At 51.5% G+C, this 7,839-nt stretch overlaps 1 long non-coding RNA gene across 1 annotated transcript in view; it reads left to right on the top strand.

Moving 5' to 3' along the window:
- The first annotated feature begins 3,800 nt into the window (after positions 1-3,800).
- The window catches only part of LOC132360221 (uncharacterized), a 44,566-nt gene continuing 40,527 nt past the window's right edge, over positions 3,801-7,839 (top strand). Inside the window, exon 1 of the long non-coding RNA XR_009501056.1 lies at positions 3,801-3,844. This is a non-coding gene — a long non-coding RNA (uncharacterized LOC132360221). The remainder of the gene's footprint in view (positions 3,845-7,839) is intronic.

Here is a 7,839-nt window from a genome sequence, read left to right as displayed (position 1 = left end):
TCCCTCTATGAGCATCTGTGTCCCAATCTCCTCTTCTTATAAGGACACTGTCATGTTGGATTAGGGCCCACCCTCATGACCGTGTTTTAACTTGATCACCTCTTTTAAAGACCCCGTCTCCAAATACAGTCACATTCTGAGGTGCTGGGGGGTAGGACTTCAAGCTACGAGCTTTGGAGGGACGCTTCAGCCTGTGGCAGGAGCACCTGGCGAACAGGTGGGGCAACGTCACATTCCCTTCCGCAGGTCCCAGGCTTGTCCCGGGGCCCACCTGGCCTCTCCTGGGCCCCGCCTCTGAGGGCCCACCTTTGCTTGGAAGGGAGCCCGGGGCTTGCTGGAAACCTCTCCTGGTTCCTGTCCCATGTGCCCTTCACCGCCATGCTGTGAGCGGGCAGGGCACGTTTATCTTTATTTTGCAGGGAGACAGAAGTTCAGAGAAGTTAAATGGTGGATTCGAGGACACCACGATTGGCACCCAGAACACTGTTCTTTCCACGGGCCCACTGGGCACCTGCTATGCCTTCTGCGTCCTTATCCTTGGCTTCCAGGGACTTGGGTGCAATGTCTGAGGACAGCTGAGAGCTGCAAGGGGCCCCAGGGATTTCATTTCTCTTTTGCTTCGATCACCTCTCACACTCTTGTCTCTAATGGAACTCCTGGGAGAAGTAAGCCCGTTCTGTGTCTGTAGCTAAGTGTTTTTCCCTTTTTGCCTCTATTAAAAGCACAGGGCTTGTCTCGTTCATTAATAATACATGTTCCATGTGCCGTGGTGGGGATGCCGAGACGGCTGTAGAGCCGAGGACACCAGGTTGGCTCGCGTTGGGCTGGGCCCCGGGGGCGGGGCCTCGGGGGGTGCATAGCCGAGCTGGGGATTAGTGAGCCGTCTGGAGGACTTGTTCACTCCGCAAGCACTGAACAGGGCTCCCTGTCCTTGGCCGCAAACCAGCACTGCCTCTGCTGCTGTCCTTCTCGGGACTAGAAACGGAAACAGTCAAGGAAATGGACGATGACGTGGCAGCGTAGTGAGCAGAGTAGTGAGACGCGAGCATCAAGGTCCTCAGTAATGGCAGCGCAGACGGGGCGGCAGACGGGGAGGAGGGGGAGTCAGGGGATAAAGAAGGAGCTGCGCAGGGAGCGATGCTTACCCCGGCTGTGTGTGTGTGTGTGTGTGTGTGTGTGCAAACACACACATGCATGCACACGGGCTCTTGTGGTGTCCTAGTCTGCGCTCCCTGTGTCCCCTGGAACCCGAGCCTGGCAGAGGGAAGCTCTGTGTGATTCCCAGAATTCCCAGGCTGCCCACCTGCCCTTAGCCAGGGCTGGGGCTTCTTGCAGGCCAGCTGGAGGTGCTGCAGGCAGCAGGTGGCCAGTGGGGGAGTGACCAGGACTGGTGCCATGGGGCTCCCCACCCTGTGGTCCCCTAGTTGACAAACTCCTCTGCCTAGGACTTCTCCTGACACATCTCCGAGTCACCGGGGGTGGGAAGGAAGGTGGAAGCATGATCTGCAAAAGTCAGAAACCGGCAGCAAGTGGGCAGACATGATTCCAAGCCACCAGCCTGTGCGGGGCTTGTGAGTGCAGCGTGACCGGCTCTCCTGTCGTACCCTGACTTGGGGACTTCCCCCAGAGGCGCGTCCTTGACGGCCTAGGCCCTCAGGACAGGACTTTCTCCTAGACGTGGGGCCCGCTAGTTGCTGGGGAAGAGGTTCCTGCAGTGACAGGGCCTGGAGGTCACATTCGGCGCACCGTACCCGTGCTCACCGCTTCCTACTCTGGCGCCGTCAGCAGTTGCCTGGAGAGACGCAAAGCCCGGGTTGCCCGAGAGTCTTGGGCCACAGAACAGTCTGGGCCCCTCAGTTTATAAACCGCTCTCTCTGGCCAGGCCAAGGGCAGAACTGCTTGCTTGTTGGTTTTTACATCCTTGCGCTAATCAGGGGCTGATGACAGACTTTTACGTCCTCCCAGCCAGGCTCATAGAATCGGGTCTGGATCCTTGATATTGTTTTCCTCCAAAAGCCAATTCCCCATCCCAGGACCGAATCCCCGCCCCCTGCTTCCCCATTTGGTCCAGGCGCTTCGGCCAAGGGCAGGAGAAAAGCTGCCGGGGTCGGGGGCTGCTTCTTCACCAGCCGCCAGGGAGGCTCCAGGCTGGTGACTCGGGGGGCCCTCGCTCATCTGCCACTTGCTTCTCCAGCCCCGCAAAGCCCCCATCCCTGCGTCAGACCAGGCTGGACGGGACCCTGCCCCCCCGCCCTGGCCGGGGCCCAGAGCTGCAGGTCAGGGAGAGGCCCGAGGTGGAGGGAGGCAGGGGACCGCAAAGCCTGGACGGCCGCCAGCAGACAGCTTTGTCTGTGATGCTTCTCCTTCCCCAGACGCCAGCTGAGGGGGAGGGGAGGGGAGACAGGCAAGGGAGGGGCGGGCTGGGCACAGCTGCGGGCTGGGCCCCCTCGGAGCTCCTGCATCCGCCCTCCAGATCCCGGGGCCAGGGGAGCAGATGTCTTGCTGGAGAGGGCCCCCGTCAAAGCCCCCCTCCCGGCCTCCCCCGCTCCCTGAAGCCCAGCGGGGCAGGCGCCGGCCTCAGGGCCGGCCTGCCAGCTGTTGGCTCCCTCGGGCGCGGGCCTGGCCCTGCCTTGTGGGTGCCAGGCGGCAGGTGCTGGGCAGGGGCCCCGGGGTGGAGGCATCGGGGATGAGGGGCTGCTTGCGGGGCAGCAGGTGGTGGAGACGAAGGGCAGCTGCCTCTTCAGGATTCAGGCCCGGAGGGGGTCCGGAAGGTCCCCCGCCAGCAACAGCTCCGACGTGCGCTAAATACCAGGTGGACGAGGGCATTAAGTCTTGGCCTAAACCAAGGAAGCCACGTCATTCCCTTTTCGCTTGGAGAAACGCCCTCCAACCGTGGTCTCCCCCTCCAGGCCTCAGATTTTCCCAGGACAATGCAACACAGAGGAAGCAGCACGTGGATGCGGGGGGACATTTCTCAGGCTGGTCTGGCAAAGCCTGCTCTGAAGCGGCCCCTGAAGTCTGCCGGGAACCGCAGGAGAGGCTGAGCAAGTGGCCAGGGTTTCTTGAGGCTTCAGGCCTCTGCTGGGACCGCCCTGGCCCGACCTGCCTCAGAAGCCCTTCAGACACCTTCCCAAGGGTGGGGACCGCAGCAGCTGCAGGCTGCGAGGTCGCCATGGTGACAGGCGACAGCCTGCATCCCCCCACCCGCAGGCCGGCTCCCAGCCTCCAGCCCACCGGCTGCCTCGGGGCCTCTTTGCAGTGACAGCTTTCCCTCTGGCAGCATCAATGCAAAAGCAGGGCTCTAAGTTGAGTCACAGGGGCATAAAGGTGTCTCTGGAGGACTCTAAGTCTTTACAAATGTAGGCTATTGTCCCTGTTATAAATAAAATCAAACTCATGACTCAGGAGATAATAAAAATTATGATGTTAGAAAGAACCTCTCCTGGTCAGAGTAGCCTGCTTTTCCTCCTGAGGGTCCCCAGGCCTGGTGACTCATTCGTCTGTTTTCTGGTGTCCTGCTGAAATCTGTGCTTTAAGATCGTTTACTTTCATTTTGTCTTCTGAGGTGAACAATGACCGATAAGCTCCCTTCTCAGAAATCTTCAGCTATTTTAAGGCCAATCAAATCTCCTCTTCTTTAAGCTGAGCCATCCCAATTATTCTGACTCAGGCTTTTAATGACTGAACATCTCTTTTTCTTTCAGGAGGATATTGACATATCTGCTCAGTAAATTAACATCAGCTGACTTATTGGGCTCTTCCAAGTCCTCTTGCCGATAGAAAAAAGGGAGAGGAACAGAGGATTAGAGGAAAGGGTAGGGGAGCCATCTCAACATTTATCAAGGTAAGAGGACCAGCACCCATTTTTTAAAAAAATGCATTACTTTTAACCTTTTTTTGAGGGTCTATTTCTCATATCTTTAATCATCTCTATTGCTCTTCCCTGAATCCCTTCTGGTTCTCAATGTCCTTTTCAAAGGATGTTCATCAAAATTCCCCATTATTCTGGTCAGGGCTCAAGGAGCTACATCAACTCATAGAAGAATTACTTTCGAACCTCTGTAAGTCATACAAGCGTCCTTTATTATAGCCCAGGTATCAGGCTAGCTTGCTTTCTTTGCGTCTAGTAACACTAACTTGTTACTTCACATGCAGCTTGTGGTCCACTGGGGTCCCTGGATTTTTGTTTTTGTTTTCTCTCTTCTATACCTGTGCCTAACTAGCAAGGATTTTTGTGTTTGTATGATCTCTCTGCCATCTTATTTAAAATATTTTCACTGAAGCAGAATAAACACATGCAAAAGTGCTCATATAAGTGTACAACTTTAAAAATTTTCACAAACCGAAAGAGCCCATGTAACCAACATTCAGATTAAGCGACATTACTTTGTCAACAACCCAGAAGCCCTCCCCGTGGTCTTTTACCACCTTTTCCCCCAGTCCGCCTATGTTAACCACTCTCCTGATTGCTAATGCCATAGATTAATTTAGCCTGTTTTCATTCTTTATAAAATGCAGTCAGTGTGTGCACAGTTCTGTGTCTGGTCCATTCATGTTGCCCTTCATTTCCACTCTTTTATTAAACTCACCCTTTTCATTTGTAGGCCTAGGAGGATCTAGGGACCTGAGGACCAAGGCATTTCAGCCTCAGACCTGTCAGTGTTGACTGCAGCTAACTAACTTAGTCCCTGTGACACACCAGAGTTCTAAGTTAGTCCCCGTGACAGGCCAGAATTCTAAGTTAGAATTTTACTTTAACCATTTATTGGTTATTTTGTCCCTCTTTTTCCTCAAATCAACCATCTCCTCCCAGGTCATACTTTTATGTCAGGGTACTCTCAGAAGACGTGTGTGTGTGTGTTACCATATAAAAAACCCAGAAGGGGGTTTTAACCCTATGGGGAATTATTTCTGCTACTATGAAGGAAATGATTATAGAGAGCTGAGGCTACGTTTAGGGAGACCCTTAATTCAGTGGTTCCGTTCAGCATTTAGTCCCTAGTTGTGGTTTGTCTACTACACTGTAGGCACGGCAGGGGTCGAGGCAGGGAAATGAGGGTCCCCAGTACCTTAGGGCAAAGCTTCCCAACCTTTCCCACAACATGGCACCACAGAAAATAATACTACTTACATTGTAAACTGGGTACATAGAGGAGATATTTTCGTAGTAGTGGGTCACAAAATGTAATACAATGTTTTACACCATTCAGATATTTACAACAGTTACATTTATGTATATATTTATATATAAACAGATATATTTAAATATATTTAGTAAATATATGTAATATATGTATTTCTATTATTATATGGATTTATATTTAAGGAATCGAATAGCGCCTCCTTTTTCATGTCACATATAATGTTGACTTTTGTGTAGGTGATGATGTGAGTAGAATTTCAAATCCAAGCTAATTTATTTCCCATCAACCGTTTTATTTTTTTAATTTAAATTTAAATTTTAAAAATTAATTAATTAATTATTTTTGGCTGCGTTGGGTCTTCATTGCGGTATGTGGGCTTCTCATTGTGGTGGCTTCTCTTGTTCCGGAGCACAGGCTCTTGGTGCACAGGCTTCAGTAGTTGTGGCATGTGGGCTCAGTAGTTGTGGCTCGTGGGCTCTAGAGCACAGGCTCAGTAGTTGTGGCGCACGGGCTTAGTTGCTCCGCGGCATGTGGGATCTTCCCGGACCAGGGTTCGAATCTGTGTCCCGTGCATTGGCAGGCAGATTCTTAACCACTGTGCCACCAGGAAGTCCTGATACTATTTTAGAATAAAGCAGTTCTGATTTGCAGAGTGAACATGCCTTGTTAGAGAGATGCTTCATCAGTTAGCTTAGACATGACTCAAAGGCATGTCACCCAGAATTGCAACAGAACTGTCCAATGTAAGTGAAGCTGGAGGTTGAGTTGAGCCTGTCCGGAGCCCCTGCCCACCCCCATGGTCCTTCTCTGGGCACATGGAACACAGGGTCCTCCAGCAGCTCACGGGCCCCTTGTCCATGAGCAGCAGCTGCAGACTTCGTGGCCTGCTGCCCAAGTCCAGGGCCAGGTGGTGGAGCAACGGGTGCGGGGCGTTGCTCTTGTGTGTGTGCCTGCAGGACCATGCGGCATGCCATCGGACCCCGCTCCCCCTGGCTGCCTGCCCAGGAGCCTTTGATGAGGCCACTCCAGCTGCTCAGGTCCTGCCCAGCTGCCCTGGAGGATGGGGTCCTCTCCCGGGTCATTGCCGGAGCTCATTTGCAGCACACTCCAGTTGGCTCACCATTTGGGACCTTCTTCCTAAGATGTTTCAGTGACTGAGCCCAGGGCTCCAGAACCCTTGACCCACTCTGTTTGGGCTCCTGTAACAAAGTGCCATAGATGGAGTAAATTTATTTCTCAGAGTTCTGGAGGCTGGAAATCTGAGATCAAGGTGCCAGCATGGTCGGGTTCTGGTGAGGGCCTCTTCCAGGTTGCTGACTGCAACTTTTTGTCGTAACCTCATATGGTGGAAAGAGAGGATTGCGCTCCTAGGAGTTTTTTGATAAGGTCACTAATCCCACTCATGAGGGTACCACCCTCATGACCTAATCACTTCCTAAAGGCCCCATCTCCAAATATCATCACGTTGGGAGTTAGGATTTCAACATATGAATTTTGGGGAGACACATTCAGTCCATGGCACCCCTCCAGCAAGCAAGTTAGTGTTTGAACCAGTTGAGACCAGTAGGGCCCTGTTGGGCAACTTCTTGATTATCTATTCAGAAGCTGGTGAAAAGGTGTCTGAACACGTGTGGGGCTGAAGACCTTTACACAGGATGCAGACAGGTGAACCATGGATTTACTTTATTGGAATAAACTCTCTGCTGCACTTTCTTTGCACTTAAAGAACATTTTTTTCCTTGTCTCAGGCAACATGTGGTCTATGGTAATGAATAAGGCATTCTGTAGGGAATGATGGTGCTGGCAGTGTGTTATGATCAGGGAAAGCAAAAACGTAGGTAGACTATGCATCTGTTCGTACAAGGGCAAATCACTGCCCCCACGGTGATGGAAAGGATTCAGTGTCATCAACCTGTCACCAGGTGATTGGCTATTCAGCTCAGGGAATAATACCATCTTGGGAGTCTATTCATATGCCCCTTCCCAGTCCTCCTTGTCACCAATCTTCCGATCTCATGCTTTCTAAGTCCTTGACTAGTTGGCCAACCCATTAGTCTCTGCTCATGAATCAGTGTAGATCTATACTTCAATCGTTTCCCCTGTAATGGGTCAGAGCAGCAAACCCAAGTAGGGTGTATGTTAGCCCCAAAACCCACAGGTTATCCTGTTTCCCACTGTTTCTCTTTCTTTGTATTAGGAAGTGCATTTTGTCACTCATTCCTGACATCTTTCAGACCCCTGGGTGCCTAGAAACTTTGCAATATGGAACGCCTCTAAACTTTCATGGAGTTTGTCTCCTGTTGCCTGTTGTCTCCTGTGCATGTATCTTACTAAGACACCTAAAATATTTGCTACTTCCTGCTCACCAGGTCCAATTTGTACAATGTCATGAATTAAATACAGTGATGTTCTCTGAGAATCAAGACGATCAAGTTCTTGTGGACTATAGTACAACAGAGAACAAGATAGTTGATACAGCCCTGATATAAAGCCTCAGGTGAAAGTGTACTGTTGTCCCTGCCATGTGAAGGCCATCAGCTTAGCTGCTTGGAATTGAAGAAAAGCTTCCTCTAGGACTGTAGCTTCATAGCAGGTGCCGGGGGTGTTTTTGATTTGTCCTAGTAAAGATATCCATCTGGAACTGCTGTGAGACTTGGCATCAGCACGTGACCAAATTCTCTATCATCTATACTCA

This window comes from Balaenoptera ricei, chromosome 2 (genome assembly GCF_028023285.1).
Source record: "Balaenoptera ricei isolate mBalRic1 chromosome 2, mBalRic1.hap2, whole genome shotgun sequence".
Lineage (NCBI taxonomy): Eukaryota > Metazoa > Chordata > Mammalia > Artiodactyla > Balaenopteridae > Balaenoptera > Balaenoptera ricei.
Note: the sequence above shows the minus strand (reverse complement) of the source record. Positions and strands in the feature narration are given on the sequence as shown.